Below are 16,701 nucleotides of genomic sequence, written 5' to 3' on the forward strand. Positions count from 1 at the left end.
TTTGAGTTCCTCTTCTATTTTCAGCCCCTGATTACTTCCTTAGTTTTATTTATTTGATGCCCACCTCCAGGGTGTCTCCATACTTAGAGGATTTCAGGACATATTTAATATCCCAGTAAGAAAGAGAATACTCCATGCTTTTTTGCTGCCCCTCACCTGGGACATAAAATCTGTCATTTGAAAATGCTTGTACAAAAGAGTAACATTTTGCAAACCCCCTTCCTAAAAGTGGCCAGGTTTGTGCTTTCTCATATTTTGCAGGGAATCAATTTTGGAAGTTTTCAGCCACCAAAAATATTTTTTTTCTCCCAGTATCCAGACTCTGCTGACATGGAGATGTCAGATTCAATGAGCACATGCGGCTGAGTGGGTTCTCCTTCACTTGGTTGCAAGGAATCCCATCTGCCTCATCTTAAAGCTGACAGGAGGGTTCCTGTGCCTTGTCATATGCCAGATTCATTACAGGACTGAGAATTTCAAGGAAAGGCTTCAGCAGAAAGAACATTAATTTCAGTATGACAGGAGAAGTAACAAGACTCCAGAGTGAACTTTGTGTTTGTAAGAAAGAACAAGGAATATAAAATTTTCTTCAAGCGAGTTTTCTCCTTAGGAAGAAAGTACAGTAGGTATCGTCAACTCCAGCATCATTAAATGAGGAAGATATCTTCCGTTCCCTTCTAGCAGTTGAGATGCCTGTTTTAAAGGTTCACTATTCGCTCAAGATTCAAATGTTGGTTTGAGAAGAGTGAGTTGTTGAAAAAAAGGGTAATTTCTCCTAATCATCAGTCTTGTTCTAGGGAAGGGAAGGGAAGGGAAGGGAAGGGAAGGGAAGGGAAGGGAAGGGAAGGGAAGGGAAGGGAAGGGAAGGGAAGGGAAGGGAAGGGAAGGGAAGGGAAGGGAAGGGAAGGGAAGGGAAGGGAAGGGAAGGGAAGGGAAGGGAAGGGAAGGGAAGGGAAGGGAAGGGAAGGGAAGGGAAGGGAAGGGAAGGGAAGGGAAGGGAAGGGAAGGGAAGGGAAGGGAAGGGAAGGGAAGGGAAGGGAAGGGAAGGGAAGTTAGAAAGAAAGACCTTACTAAGACATTTGATTATGATAATATCTTCCCCAGAGAGACATGATAAAGAGATTTTTTAAATGAATACCATTCTATTTCCATAGCAGAACAGTTTACTTTTCATCTATTGCTAACCATTAGAGTTGTCTGCAAAATTTCCACTAAAATACAATTTTGACAAAGGTTTGGAGAGTATGGGGCTATTTTTTCCCTTTTTTCTAATTGATTCTTACAGGCAGAAAAGTTCCCTGACAGGTGATTTGCAAGTATAGCTTCTTAGATCTTTGAATAAGGAAAAGAAGCTTTTTGTGTATAGAATGGGAAGCCAGTTTTTGCCTTGGTCATTTACAAATTATCTCCCCAAAACTATGGAGGTGGAGAGGATTTCCAGTAGATAGCTAGGAGTCTGGTTTAGATTATAAGGAGTCCTGACTCCTTCCTCTGCTTCATTGCAGGGACACCTTAGGGGCACATTTTGCAGGGCAGGATTAGCCATCTCCATCAAACACCTGTGCAGAGTTGTAACTTACTGGGGAAAAAAAAAAAAAGTGTCAACTATTGCTCTTGCTTACCCCAGAGCTATTCAATCAGCGTTAGCTTCACAGTCCTAACCTATTTACAGGTTAATTACTGTTAACAAATGTTAACAAAACAGTAAAATAAATCTTCATTGACATCTTTGTGTCACGATAGTTCATTTGGTATTACTCCTTCACCAGCCACTGCTTTGTCACTGTAGAGGAAAGCTAGAAAGGAGAGCTACACAGGGTCCTAGCATTAAGCCACAGCACTGGTTAGGATCTGCTGCTCCAGCTGGGAGACTGGTTAATTTAACAGCAGGCATCTGGAGGAAACTTAAGGAAGGGAGATGTTAATTACTGCAAAATTTAATAGCACAAACTGAGGTGAAAACAATCGCAGTCATTCAAATTCAGCAGTAATCAGTTTAGTCCAGGATTTGGAGATTTTATGAAAGAATCTATTTTAATGCCTTGAAAGTTATACCAATCAGTGTAAAACTGTAGCTGTAGCAATGAAACAAAGGAAAAAAAACACCAGCCAGCAGCCCTGCTTGTGAATGACTGGCAGAGGTCCTCAACTGACCAGCACAGATCTTGTTCTGGGACTGGATACTACCTGTGCCCCTGCTCATGTGTTTTCTAAACCATAATTTTCTCTTAAAAAATGCAGGGGAAAATGATAAACTGGATGCAGGCAAGCAGTGCTTGTTAAAAACTTTGATGATACTTCCACCTCTGTGCTGCCTGCAGGACTGTGAGTTGCCAGAGAAGTGCCTGATATGCAAGGTGAAATGGACAGGCTTGTCGTAGCCCGCTTTAATGCTTCCTTCGTCTCATCTTGCTTCAATCTGCAGTTTCTGAAAGAGTTGCTGTGCCAGCACCAGGTTCACTTGACACAAGGATGAATGGGAACACTGATCCTTTAGCTCCCCATCAGCACTGTGCTGTCGCCCCAGCTCCCAGCTTCCATCTCAGCTTCTTCTCGGCCTGCTCTGGGTCCATGATGAGGACAGGTCCATAATTTAGGGGCAGCCAGGGGCAGGGGTGTGGGGGTATGATGAGAAGGGACCAAGAGAGCTGTGTAGAATACCATGATCCACCCAAGGATTGCACCTCATCTTGGTCTTAGAGATGAGGTCTCAGAAAGCACAACAGATCTTCTTATTTGGTTGGTTGTTTTTTTTTTTTTTTTTCCTCCACAGAACAAAAAGCAGTACTGCTACATCTGTATCTTTGGTTTTGAACATTTTGAGGAACAGACAAAAGTTTCCTGGGTCTTCATGCAGTGCTGACCACCAGAAAAGCCCATGCTGGTTGCACTCACTGGGTGTTATACCACTGCAAACAAACAAACAAGAAATACAGGTGCAAGGGCTCCTAAGTAAACATCATCCAACACTGTCATGGATTGGGACCTGCATCCTCTCCATCTATATCTTAGCTCCCTTTATCTGTGTCTTTGCTTTGGGCAGTTCAAGACGGAAGAAACCCAAGAGCTCAGACCTCAGGAAATAAAGTCTGCTCTAGGTCTTCTCAGCAGGCCTTGTGGGCAGCTTGGATCCTATACCTCTTGTACTGGCTTTCCCCAGAGGCAATAAAATGCATTATTCCCTTTGCCACCAAGAACGTAGTGGGCAGGTCAGGCTGGTAATTCCAGCATCACAAAACGTGCCAAGGCAAAACTTACCTATTAGCTGCCAGTGGGCTCAAAGTAGAGACACTGAGACCCTCATCATTTTCTCTCTCTAACACAGCCTCCAGACTGGATTTTGCTTTTGCCTTTGTAACCAGAATATTTATTTCAGGGAACAGGAAAAGGATTGAGGTCACATGCTAAAATTTATGTTTTCGCTGAGAAGGAGAAAATTGTTGCTGTCCTTCTGGTTATTTAGCCTGCCTTGTAAATGCCATTAAATCATACAGGGGCGAATCAAAAAAACAACCTCTTCCCCAATATTTTTTTGGAAATTCAGGCTGCCACACTGCAGCCCCTCTGTTCTCTCCCAGCAGACCACTGCCTTGCACCTATTACTATGAAACCCTTAGCAGTACCAGAGCAATAGATAACTTATCACAGCATTTTCCTCTCACAGGGGGCAAGAGGGAGCTGGTCTGAATTTGGCAAGCAATAACTTTTAAAGCTAAATAAAACCTGTGGAGTTCTACATCCTACAAACCATGGGAACTGGAGAGCCATGAGCCACCTAGTAAATAAGTGAGCTGTCAGAGTAAATGAGCAGTAAGATACGGGTGAACTCTGTGCAGGCGGATGAACCGAACTTTTTAATGTATGCCTACCAAGATGTGAAAACTGGTTTATTTCTGGTGCCTGTTCATGCTATTGGCTCTGTCAAAGAAAACACATAAAATGTTGGCACCGTAAATCTTGACAAATCCACAGGATAATCCACTCATACACCTAACCAAATAACACTTAGAAAAATACTGCTACCAAAGCTAGCACTGGAATGATAGGCTTCATGTTGTTATGAAGGAAAAATTGAAAATGGTAGGCTCAAGACAATTAGAGATCAATAAATACAAAAGAGTAGAACATAATCTAATGCATATCATGCATTGCCTCTTTATATCAATAAAGGATTAACATATTTTTATCCATTTCATTACCAGTAAAACAACCTTTTCCCTGTATCTGGGTGTTTTACTTTATGGGTGATGCATTCTTTTCTAGTTTGTTGCATAAAATGACCTTCAAATTCTGACCTTGTATCGAACATGAGATTGATAGCAAATATTCATGCAAGGAGAATGTAAAATATATTTGACTATTTTTAATTCCAAGGCACTTCTGTTTGTGATTGAATATTACTGCTCCTCACCCAACTGAGAGCACATAAAGCATGGAAGAATTTCTGAAGACAGAACAAATCTGTTTTGGTATTTGTTACAGGAGAGAAAGCCTATTGTTACAGGCAGTTAATAATTCCTTCTATAAGACCCAATTTTCAGTGGCTTGTATCCTCAACAAACTATAGCCAATTAAGCTGAAACTCTCCATGCCAGGTTTACATTCAGATTTATGTTCAGACGTAAGTTTTATCCACAATGTTTAGCCACCCTGCAGATATAACCATTGAAAAAATGTTATGCAACAACATTAAAAATGTCACAAAATCCTTTCTCAGAGAAGCTGTTGTCCACCTGACTTTGGAGCAGGAGACAACTTTGGAGCAGTATGTCAAGTCTGTCCTTCCTGGGATGTGTCATGAGGGGTGTGTGAGCAGAGGTGGACTGGTCCCCATGAGGACAATGGGGCTGAGGGGTGGCTGGTGGAAGGGGGACTGTGGTCATGGCATGGGCACATCAAGAGCAGGGAGAAAGGGGCAGGAGAGGAGATGGAAAGATGCATGGAATAGCAGGGCAAGGAAACACAGAGAGGCATGCCTGTGCTTTGGGTCAGGAGGAATTAGGTGGATGGAGCCAGCTCCTACTGAAGTTGAAATGGATCCAGCATCCTGGCCTCTGCATTCCTCTGCTGTCAGCAAGTACCTGTGAAAGCCATTAGCAAAGTGTGCTTTGTCCAGGCACTTCCTAACCTCAGAGTGATTGAATTTGCAACTTTAATGCTCTTTCAGTGTAGCTATGGTGTCTAACACATGCCGACATAGCCTATTGATACACACACATATGATGTACAGACAGACAGACGTAAGTTTTGTATTTGAAGTGCTACAAAAGCAGAAAAAGCAGACAGACATAGCTATCTAAACTACTTACTTATGTGTCTCTGATCACATGCATGTCCTGGGAAGACCAGGACCAGAACTTTTTTATTATTATTATTAAAAAAAAAAAAAAAAAAAGTAAGAACAAATGAAATGTCATTATTTCTTTTCCATACAAAGACATAATATTTTTGCACATTACCATTGCACAAATATAGGAGTCCTACTTGGACTACGGCTAAACAACCTCCCAGTGACACAGATCTCAGAAGAGGACTATTATAGCCCACCAGCTCTGAGAACTACCTGCTGAATACAAAAATCCCTGGGTCTATAACCCAGGCTTTTCTATTCTCAAAGCTAGAGAGATGCATAGGATGAACTTTAAAATTTCAGCATTAGAAAAATAAAGGCAATGGATCTATAGGTCCAGCCATTCATTGAAAGACAAGCAATGAAATACCTCCAAAAATAAAAAAAAAAAAAAAAACATATGGCTGGATCTAACAAAAACAATACTTATTTTTTTAAATTAAAAGATACCTTCTTACTGGCTAGCTTGCTAAAGACAATTTTTAATGACCAAGATTTGAATTGCACTCAAAAATATGTTTACAGAAAATAAATATCAACAGAGGGATTTTAAAAGTCCATTTTAAACTTGAAAACCCTATTTCATTTGAATGTAAAAGAATTAATTACTGTTTTTTTGAACCCCAGCAGCAGAACACACACACAATGAATAAGAAGTGAAATGGCTGGTTGAGTACCTATAAAAGAGCAAATAATAGAGTAAAGCAACAAACTGCTTGGCATTAAGGTGCAAATAAAGATGCTGCTAAAAGAAAAAATAAAAATAAATAATCTGTGTAAATCTGAATGGAACAGATCCTTTTAATAACTAGAGAACTGAAATAATATCACTGTGCTGCAAACCCTTAGTACTTGCCAGGTGAGTCTTCATCCAAAGACATTTTCTGACCTAGCTAAACCCCAAGGGCACCTTCTGTAGGGCTAAAGGGAAGGAGTAATTTGTATGTGTCTGCCTGCCCATTGAAACCCGGGAAAACACAGAAGGGACAGGGATGGGGTCAACTGACTGGGCTTCCCTGGCAGCCACTGTGAAGTGGAGGAGATGATGCTGAGTGTCCTGGTGTAGACGGTCCAGGAGCAGCTCTCAGGGTCACCATGCCTTAGTTAACAGGAACCTGAGCCAGGTCCTGGATTTGGGGATTCAGTGGTGCCTAATTATGAATAATTCCCCTGAGGAATTTAATTCTGATGGAGACTTCTCAGATATCTTAATTCAACATCACACAATTAATGCATTTTGTTTTGTTTGTTTTCATCTTTCATTCAACTGCATTTTCTGTTAAATACCAAAAGAATTTGCTACATGGTCTCAGGAATGTGAGTTGGATTGACTAATTATTCCTAGTCCTAATTCAACGTTTTCCCTGATCAGATAGATGAGTTTAATTCACGTTACAAGGAGTTATAATTGTAAGCCTGACTATTTGAGAGAGAGCAATGTGCTCAAACAAAGTTACAATAAACAGGATTATAGCATTTTAGAGCACTTTAAATCTTTCTTTTTAGGTCTCATAACACTTCCCTTCAGCAACATACCTAAAAATATTAAAGCCTCTATAAAATTTATTAGCTGGGAACAGAGTACAAATGTATTCCTTCTCTTACTGTGTATGACCCTGCTACTCCAGTGCTTGTTAATAAACAGTGTCCAATCTCATATAAAGCATGTTTGATGCATTATTGCATTGTTGATTGTAATTTTTGTCAGCACCTTGGTGACTGACATAGCATAATGGCATGTGTGTTTCGTTCCTAGCTGAAAAGCATGTACTCAGATCTGTATGTTTTATTTAATTGCCTCTGTGCCTGGGCTCTGTTAAATGGCTTGAGGAAACCTGATCTATTGATGTCTCGTCCCCTATAAAATATATCACTTCCGATGCAAATGGTTGAGCATGTGAACTTAATTCACTTGCCATCAGTTATGCTGGGAGTAAAATGTGGTTGGTAGAGAACAAATGCCAAAAGAATATAAATGCAGCCAGAACAAATTCTGTTTAAACTTTGGTGCTCCTTCGTGAGAAACCTTTAATTAATAATTCCAATAGAAAAACTTATTTTTAGAAATATTGAAACAATTAACCTTTGGTTAAAAGCTGAAAATAAATGGCAGTCCTTCTAAACATTTTATTTGATTTAACCAGTTGCTGAATCTTCATTTTGAAATGTCTAGGGCAGGAAACAGTGATCCAGTCACACCTCATTACTGTCTAACAGGGTCACAGGCCACCAATGATCTAGAAGAAGGTGTAGAGGGAACACTTCAAATGCTCAAGAGGACGTTGTGGAAAATAGCTTAAGTCTTACAGAGTAGCCTAAAACAATATTGAATAATTTCTGTCAGCTTCTGAAAACAATACTGAGTAAAAATAGAAACTTATGCAGAATTGCAAGAATGACTTTGATATTGACCTATAGCTTTGTAAGTGTTATATTATTTTAAATCAATGGAAAAATAAATGTTAAAATTAAGTCTTATTTAAAGATTCTTACAGGGAGAGAAGGAAGAAAGCAAATGCCTAAGACCCTGGAAAGAAAAACTGTAATATCTTGGTTATTGCCTAGTAAACTATTGTGATAGGGTAAGACAGGGAGAGATTTGCTGATCTACCTACCCATAAAAGTTTGCACACCCCTGGTTTCTTCACCATTGCAGAAGATCACAATTTCAATTAACCCTTTGAAATTGCTTGTTCACCATTCTGAATCTACCTGCCTTTCATAAGACACACTTGCATATTCCTGCTAGTCATCTATGAGTATCACCTATCACCTGTGAAAGGAAGGACAAAGATTTTTACCAAGCACATATCAACAAAAATAAAAAGGGTACAACTCTGCTTTCATCAGTATGTAATGGCAATGCTCCCATAAACTTTTGAGGAGACCAACTAGAGCCATACAGGCTGGCAACACCAGACATCAAAAACTTCTGTTTCAAAATCTGTTTCCTTCTACAGCCATGAACCTTCGTTCTTTTCCAACTACTTTAAAGAAAAAATGGCACCTTCCTTTTAAAGACATATCTGGCCCCTGCTAAAGATTTTCAAAATGAATAGTCAACTGTGTATCTTCAAGTAATAATGGGTATTGACATGCAGCTAAGCCTCCTGTGAAAAACACACACCCTGTTTTCCACCATCAGGTCACAGGTTCTCAGAAGACATTCTCCACTAAAACTTGAAAACTAACTCAAAATTCTCTAGGAAAAAAATCTGTCATTGAATCCTGGCAGCCTCACTTGTAATCATGTTGAAGAGAAGTATTTTTAACAACTGGAATATTGGAAATGATTTATATCAAAATGTTTCAGTTCACTAGTATTACACAACAAGAAATAAAGTGCTTTTAGGTGGTCAAAAAAATTATAGGATTGTAGGAATCCTTCCCACGATTCAGCTCGAATTGCAGATTCCTTTTAAGAAAAGAAAGTTAATTTGAGTCCAGCTGTGGTATATCCGTATGAAGGCTTTATTGTGTATAATAATCTATGCCATCTGCTTTGCCTATTGGAAAATTTGTAAGCAATTGTGAAACTGGTCTTCTTGTGAAATACCTCAGCTTCTCCAGTGTAAAACCATAGAATTTGCCTTTTTGTTTTTGCAGTCTAGATGAAAACATCAAGATATTTGGCAATGGCATTTCCAGAATCACAAAGTTGTCATATAAAAGATTAGTTTTCAAAACCCATGAAAGGACCTATGTCTTCTGGTTTATATATTAGCTTCTAGCTGCAGAGTGACTTTGCATATTCCTCAGAGTGAAGAACCTTTGCCAGAAACTTAGCATTATGAATGAGTTTGTCATGAAACTTTAAGCAAGTGTTGCTAATGGTCACCTTGAGTATATAAAATGCTTTACTGGTTTTTACAGCCCTTCATCCTTTTTTTCTTATTTCCATTGTGTTATCACAGTTATTTCTCACTTCACTGGGCTGTTTGTTCCTGGCAACCACCAGGACACAACTCTGTTCCTCAGAACAATATGTCGTGAAAATATTTGAAGCTAATGTTAGATGACTGAAATTGAAAAAAGGGGTGTATCAGATATCAAAAAAATAAATAAATCTGGGTCATTCCCAGGACATTCTATTGAAAAAATAAAAATAAAAAATAGTATCACTATCTTGGAAATTATATACTGCATTTTAAGAATGTATCTACTAGAGTCAAAGGCACAGAATAGGACAACTTCCAGAAAGAAGAGTTATACACAGACGTGCTGCAGCTCTTGGCCAAGAGCTAACTCAAGGCATAACCAGTTATACGACATCTAGTAAATAATGAGAAAAAAAGACCATATCATTATATCTCTATTTTATTTGAGTTAAAAGGTAGCTAGCAGAACCAGCTTAGGAGAACCTTTTTCTGAACCAACCTCAATCAGCTCTCCCTTCTCTATTGCCTGATCTTTTATCCTAATGCTTCTGAAGAAAAGCCCGATATTCTGTATCAAAACTTATTTCCTTATTACTTCCTAATGTTTTCAGGTGTTATTACCTTCTTTCTCTCCTGAAGATCAACTGATTCTTGTATCTACAGAAATAGCAATATCCCTCTGAGTCTCCTTAATAAGCCTTCTTGTAGAAGCTAGGAAGAGCAGCAATAGTTGCTTACCTAGGCTCTCCCTAGCCTCTTGTATACAAGTAACAGACTCAGTTACCTGCACATAGTTATTCTAAGAAGAGCAAAAGGCTCCTTCATCATCTTTTCCATCTTTCAGGTAGGTCAAAGAAAGATTCTCTCCAGTCTGCTGCACACATTGCTGTGTTTTCCTAAGAGATGCTCCATTTATCTTAGACAAAGCAGCAATAGGAAGTGCTGCTAAGTCTTGGTATTTTTTTTCACCTATTTCACAATATTTCAAGTTGGTCAAAAATCCTCAGCTCCCAGAGACTATCAATCAGGACAGAATGGGCCTGTCATAACGCAGCACTTGCTGGAAGGCACATAAGCACACCCAGACATGACCTACAAAAGCAAAGTGAGCAGAACAGGGCATCTTGTCTCCTATGGGAGATAAAATAAAGCGACAGAAGAACAAGCCCTCAGAAATCACACCACTCAGCCAGCATACTTGCCTGTTTTGCTCTGGCATGATAATTCACAGTTTGAAAGTCCACAGCCCCTACAGAGAGGGTGGCTGTAGGGCATCTCAGTTCTGCTCGACCTGAAGCAACACACAGCCACACCACAGGCCCGTCTGTGAACGTTTATGGCCAGTCCCCATGCCAAATACCTGAAACAGCAATTTTGAGTCAGCAGGGCTGCTCACAGTGGTACAAGCTGGACTTAACAGAAAGCAAAGGCAGGGTTTGGCTCTAAGTGTGCGATACTGGAGGTGATTAGCAATCATCTCCAATCAATTAGCCTCTGCATTGCCACACTGCTCACTGGGTACTCTGCAAGGCAGCAGCAGCAGTGTTTTTAGGCTCCAGGAAGGCCATCCATATTTTCTGTGCTAATACCCTCGCTGTGGAAGTGAGTGCAGACATCTTAATTTTGTGCTTATTGTCAGAAAACTTCAGAGCTAGGGTCTCTAACTCCTTCATTATCACTAGGACTATAGCAAATTATCTGTCTGCCATATGATATCTGATTGTTCCTTCAGGTAGTTAAATTAAAACCTGCATTTCCCTGCCTAATTCAGAATCTCTGTAACACCTTTTTGTTTATTCAGAAGCTGTGTTCATAACAGTCGCGGCCTTACTAAGATCTCTCATTGCACTCTGTTACCTGCTTGCTCACACGCACTATTTCTATGATGCTGGTGGTGTTTGTTTAGCTTTCATCTAGCAGCTGTGGCTCACTCCAAAGCTGCTAGGATCCTCTGATCATGCCCATTTTTATGTTTTTCCCCCCAAAGCAAAGCATCACCAGGGTAGACTCTAGTAACCTGTAGACTATCACAAATCTGTTGCATTTCCCAATAATCTGCCATAGGTGCCAAGCACAACCCAACCAGTAGGCAGGGGAAACAGTTTCTTTTACATGCATAAGGTGCTAAATCTGAATAATGACATTCTGTGTTTCTCCTAAGGAGAGTGCCAAAACCCTGCTGATGCATCACACACAAAAAATATTTGCTTTCAGTAAGGTCTTGACTCAGAAGTAATGGAATATGATCCTCTTACACATTTAATTTCTTCCAGTGGGCTTATACTAGGCAAGGTAATGTGTCTTTTTTGTACCTTGACCAGCATCTGGGGTTTTGCTTATGGCTGTGGGATCAAGAGCCAACCTACTTTGTCTGCACAGATGAAGGAGCTGTAGGCTTGAGCTGTAGAAAGTTTATGGTCCTGAGTTTCTGACACCTTTAAAAGATTGACTTCACCTTTTCCTCAGTAGATGTGGTCTCTGCCTTTCCAGAGGACGGTGCTCTTTCTGATGAGATCAAAAACTAGGTATGTTTAACCCCACTGATGGATGTATCTTATCTTGCTATGATTACAGGTGCAGTGGGTGCCTTTTCTTCCTATTTACCACCACATTCAGCCGACATATTGCCACTCCTCATAGAAAAGATAACTGATCCAAGTCCTGTGTTCTACTTTTCCCTCTGTTGGCTTTACCACCAGAGGAGTGCCAAAGGAATGATTATATCACTCTTTCCAGCGCTAAGCCAGATCAGGTATGTTCCTGTGTCCCACTCCTACTAAACAAGAAGATCTTTTGTTTGCTCTTGATGGTTCATTCACTTCCTATTACGATACTTACTCAAGGTAGTAACCCTGCTGTTTTTTGGTTTCATATGCACACTCCTTGTAACCTAGCGTAAAATCTTTCCCCACACTTTGTCTTGTGCTGTTTGATACAGCTCATGCAGACACATGTGCAGTCTGTGTAACTGCTTGACTTGCTTATGCCTTTCTACTTCAAATCTTCTATCTCACCCAACACTTCATTCTTTGTCATCTCTATAGCGCAAACATTGTCTGCACCTATTAAGTCTCATTTTAGACCCAGGAGAGGTTTTTACCTGTACACACATTCTCTCTGGGGTCTGCATGGAAGCTTGCATGGAGGGGAAGCTGCAGATGCTCAGAGCTCTTCGTTGCCAGTGTGACCCAGCTCAGTGGCCAGATACCTCCTCCCTGCAAGTTAGCAGACAGCCCTTGGGGGGATTTGGCAAGAGGAGTAGCCCAAAATCCATCCTGGCTTCACACCTGCACTACATCTCACCAAGTGCATGAGCAGAGACCGGAGGTGCACAAGAGCGAGCAGACTGCAGATGTCATTGTCAGCAAAATTCCCCAGAGCTTTCTCTGAGGCTTAGTTTTCAAAGGATGAGCTGTGGTTCTACTCTAAAGTTGAAGAACTCGCTGCTATTTGTTATTTAGGCAGTGGTGAGTGGGTCTGGCTGCACTCCTAAGCTTTCCAGTACACACACTTATGAGTTCAATATAGTCCCATGTTTGTTTAACTGCTTACTGCTTTTCCCCCCAAAGCAATGACACAGGAATTTGTAATCATGCCAAAAATGTATTGAAGTATAGATTTAAAAAGACATAACAAGCCAGCTTCTGAAAGGTAAACTCATGGCTTAAAATTAATAAAAAGAAAAGTTGTACATAAACTGATATTAAGTTAATCAGAAAGAGATCAGCGACCACCAGCCCTTTGTGAGGGACATCACCCCACATAGGTTGGTAAGCCTTTCATCCTGAGAGCTTTAAATACAGAAGGTGATTTTAATCCCTGTAACACGGCAGAACAATATATACCAAGGAATTTGGCTCCCGGCAAAAAGCCTGTCTGTTAGCAGGAGGCTAGTCATCAGAGCAGCCTGTGTGGTCTGCCAGCGCATATATTCATTATACCCCTAATTCCTGTTGGGCGCCTCTGAGCTGGGGATTGTGCTTGTTGGGCTCCCAACCAACATAAAATTGGTGCACATTACTCAATGCCCACACTACATGTAAAAATACTGTCCTCTTGCCTTGCAGGTCACTCGTGCAGGACAGGAGGCAGCCCAGCAGCACGGACAGTGTTCGTAATAGAGCACCCAGCATTTTTGGAGGCAGTGCCATCTGGCCTTCAGCTTTTCAAGAGCCACATCCACCTCCAACCTGCAAGCATCTGGCACAGCTCAGAGAGGCTCCTTCAGATCCACAACTCCTTCACACACTGCAAAAGTACTGAAACAAGGGGTGGCTGGGTCAGCACAAAGCTTGCAGCTGTGGGGGGGGGGGGGGGGGGGTTGGAGGGGAGAGGAAGATGTGAAATGAAAATCTGTGGTCAGGAAACAAGTCTAAACCTGTGCCAGACAGAGGTGACAAGTTTCCCCACTGCTGAACCACTGCGTCTCAAGGTACCCCTCCAGTATCTGTTCCCTTTAGGCTGCGGATGGCAGCTGGCTTGTGCCTGGGGAGATGCCTTCCTTCCTCTTGTAGGAAGAACTTCCTATGAAATGCTTTCTGTCTGTCATGACATGGGATATTGGTGCAGAGAAGTTATTTGCTGAGTCGATTTACCATACTCCTAACACTTATAATACAAGATGAGGGAAATGTTCTAATATAATTCATCCTTCTGGCCCCTTTAATGGGATGCGTGCTCATCAGAAGCCTCCTTCCTGCAACTCACTGCTCCTTTTGCACCAGTTAACTGCACCAGTTTATGTTATCCCTGTAAGGACTCACTTAGTCTAAGTTTGAAACAGTCCTGTAGTTTGTGAATTGCATATTTTTCTGATTTGAATATATATAAAAAATAAATAAAATAAAAAAGTAAGTAAAAATCCATCTATATATTTGATACAAAATTTGGAATTTTTGTTTTGCCTCTTTACTACACTTTGTTTTAATATTATTAGATACTTATCTTTTTAAAGACAAAATTAGAAAGCTTGTAGTGACACTTTGAAACTGTTGGAATTTTTTCTCTCCCAAACTGGCATACGGTACTTTTCTATTAAGGTTTCACACCTCTGGCTGACATAGAATCTGTTTGCTAAGAAAACAAGTTTTTATCAGGTAGTGAAAAGTTTCCTACAAAAAGAGAAGCCAGTGTATTTTGATAGTTTGCTAAACATCTGGAACTTTTTCTTTTCTAAATACATTAAGACTTTGCACTGCAAATGGTCTGGAAGCCTGAGACGGCTCTGAATGTACAGGCCAGGGATGCTGAGTGTGTGCCATAGCCAAAGAATTTAGAAAACGCAGCAGCATGGCTGGAATAATAAAGATAAAAGGGAAAGTAGAGCTAAGCCACCAACACACCCAAAATCAGCTTTTCCCAACAGGAATTTCCATTTTGGCATTGGAGTGGCTTGGTCGGGGCTCACAGGCTTGCATCCATCCCCACTGCTTTCCTCTCCTGGTAACACTTGCCCAGGGGACATCGTCAGATTTGGGACACAGAGGGGTGAGAAAGGCTCGGGCGCCCTGAGAATGGCTCAGATGTGACCCTGCAGATGTGTCCTCAAGGCAGCATGCTATGGATTGGTGCCATGTCACTTCCCCTCAGCAGCTGAATTTAAAAAAAGCAGCAATTTCAGATGGAGTATGTTCCAGGTCAATCCAAACTCAGTCATAGTTCATCGTTCTTGGTGAAAGAAAAACAAACAAATTCATTCTGATTCTGGTCGAACAAAAGGCTGTCTCCAGGCTTTTTCAATTCAATTGTTTCTTTATGAAATAATTATTGTGAAATTACACATTTAAAAAAGTCATTTTGAAAATGTCAAAGCAGAATATTTTGATTTTTAAAAGGTTGGCAGCAATTTGTTTTTTTTTTCTGACAAAAATGTAGCCATTCAGGCCAATTTGTACTAGGACATGCATTGTTAGTTTGATATTTTTTTTTTTAATGGCTATTTTTTTTCTACCTTTCTATCTATTAAGGGGGACTTTTTCTTCAGAAGGCCATTTAACACTCCATAAGCTGTTCTCAAAAGCAGCCATGGAGGAAAGATCATCTCTTCACAGGTTCTCCACAATTTGTTTAATCCCTAGCCATCATACTGGTGACAGGTTTTATGCCTACTCACATAGTACATCAGCTAATGAGTAAATATTGCAACTTTGGAATTCATTTTAATAATTCATTCCACATTCATGTCTCAAAATGAAATATCAGTAGCTACATTTTATATGACAACATTGATCACACTGCAGAGGTTTAGGTAAACACTCTATGTATTTACAAGAGCTTGCTATTTTGTAAAACCCAGGCACACAATCAAGTTATGGAGGTTTAATGATCTCTTTGCCAGCTGGGTAGAGGTTTAAATGAACTACAGTCTCGATAAATGCATCTCACTACATTTGCCACCAGCTCAGGGGACTCATGAAGAGAGCTGAGACAGCTCAGAGCAGATTTCACCATGCTTTTCAAGAACTGGTTAATTTTTCTTACCAGGTCACCAGGCTGAACATGACCTGTGTCAGCACAATCACACAGTGCTGCTGTTAGAGAGCCCTGGGTGCTCTGCAGCACTTAGGGGAAGTTTTTGTGGAAGCAGCTCTGGCACACCACTCATGTTGTTTCACAACCACCACCAGTTGCATTGTTCCACAGCCACAAGCCACAAGGCGTGCCAGCACCATGAAGCCCCAGGGGAGGGGGCTTATTTTGCAAAGCCTGTTTGTGTCCAAGACAGCTCTTTCTCTTGCAGAATTCATGTATGCCAGTAAACCTAGAATACCCCAAGCTGGAAGGGACCCACAAGGATCACTAAGTCCAATCTTTGCCACTGAAGTGGGGCTGTGCCACCAAAGGAACTACTGCTTGAGGTAGCACTCAGTTCTCTTGCAGTGATGCTGCATGTCTCTGGCTAGGGCTAGAGAGTTGCTTACAGCAGATTTTCATTTTGCACTGGTGAGCAAATGTTACAAAAGGCATCCTTGGTGGTGAGTTGAGCTGCACCCACCCATCAGGCACATCGGACACTCTGGGACCCTCCATGGACCTTCAGCCACCCTGATGATGGCAGCTCCAGGTCACAGTAGAAAAACATTTGTGCAACGTTACTAAAGTCCTTGTGCTGTCTGAACTGCCTGTCCCATTGGGATGACAGACAACTTCATGTTCTCTGGATCACTACTTTTGGGAGCTGAATATCTATTTTCACAGAAGGGTAACAGGAGACCTCTGTAGATTATGCAGTTGGCAAAGCATAAGGTAGCAAATTCTGTTTTGTTGCTATAAGAGATAACTGGTGTATGTATTTACACATCGTTCCTGGCTGACAAGGCTCTAATCATTTCAGAGGAAGATAGGATGCACAAATATCACTGAAAATAACCTAACTGTTTCTTTGTGTTTCTGTTGCTCAGTGTTCAGATTTTCACAAAAAGATAGAATTTGCCTTGGATTGGGAGGGACCTTAAAGATCATCTAGCTCCAAAC

At 40.9% G+C, this 16,701-nt stretch overlaps 1 long non-coding RNA gene across 1 annotated transcript; it reads left to right on the top strand.

Moving 5' to 3' along the window:
- Positions 1–445: 445 nt before the first annotated feature.
- On the top strand, positions 446–13,452 carry LOC311432259. The gene is made up of 3 exons (XR_014689920.1): positions 446–765; positions 11,803–11,980; positions 13,296–13,452. It is a non-coding gene; the product is annotated as an uncharacterized lncRNA (long non-coding RNA).
- Positions 13,453–16,701: the final 3,249 nt, after the last annotated feature.

This window comes from Aythya ferina (genome assembly GCF_964211825.1).
Source record: "Aythya ferina genome assembly, chromosome: 2".
NCBI classification, from domain to species: domain Eukaryota; kingdom Metazoa; phylum Chordata; class Aves; order Anseriformes; family Anatidae; genus Aythya; species Aythya ferina.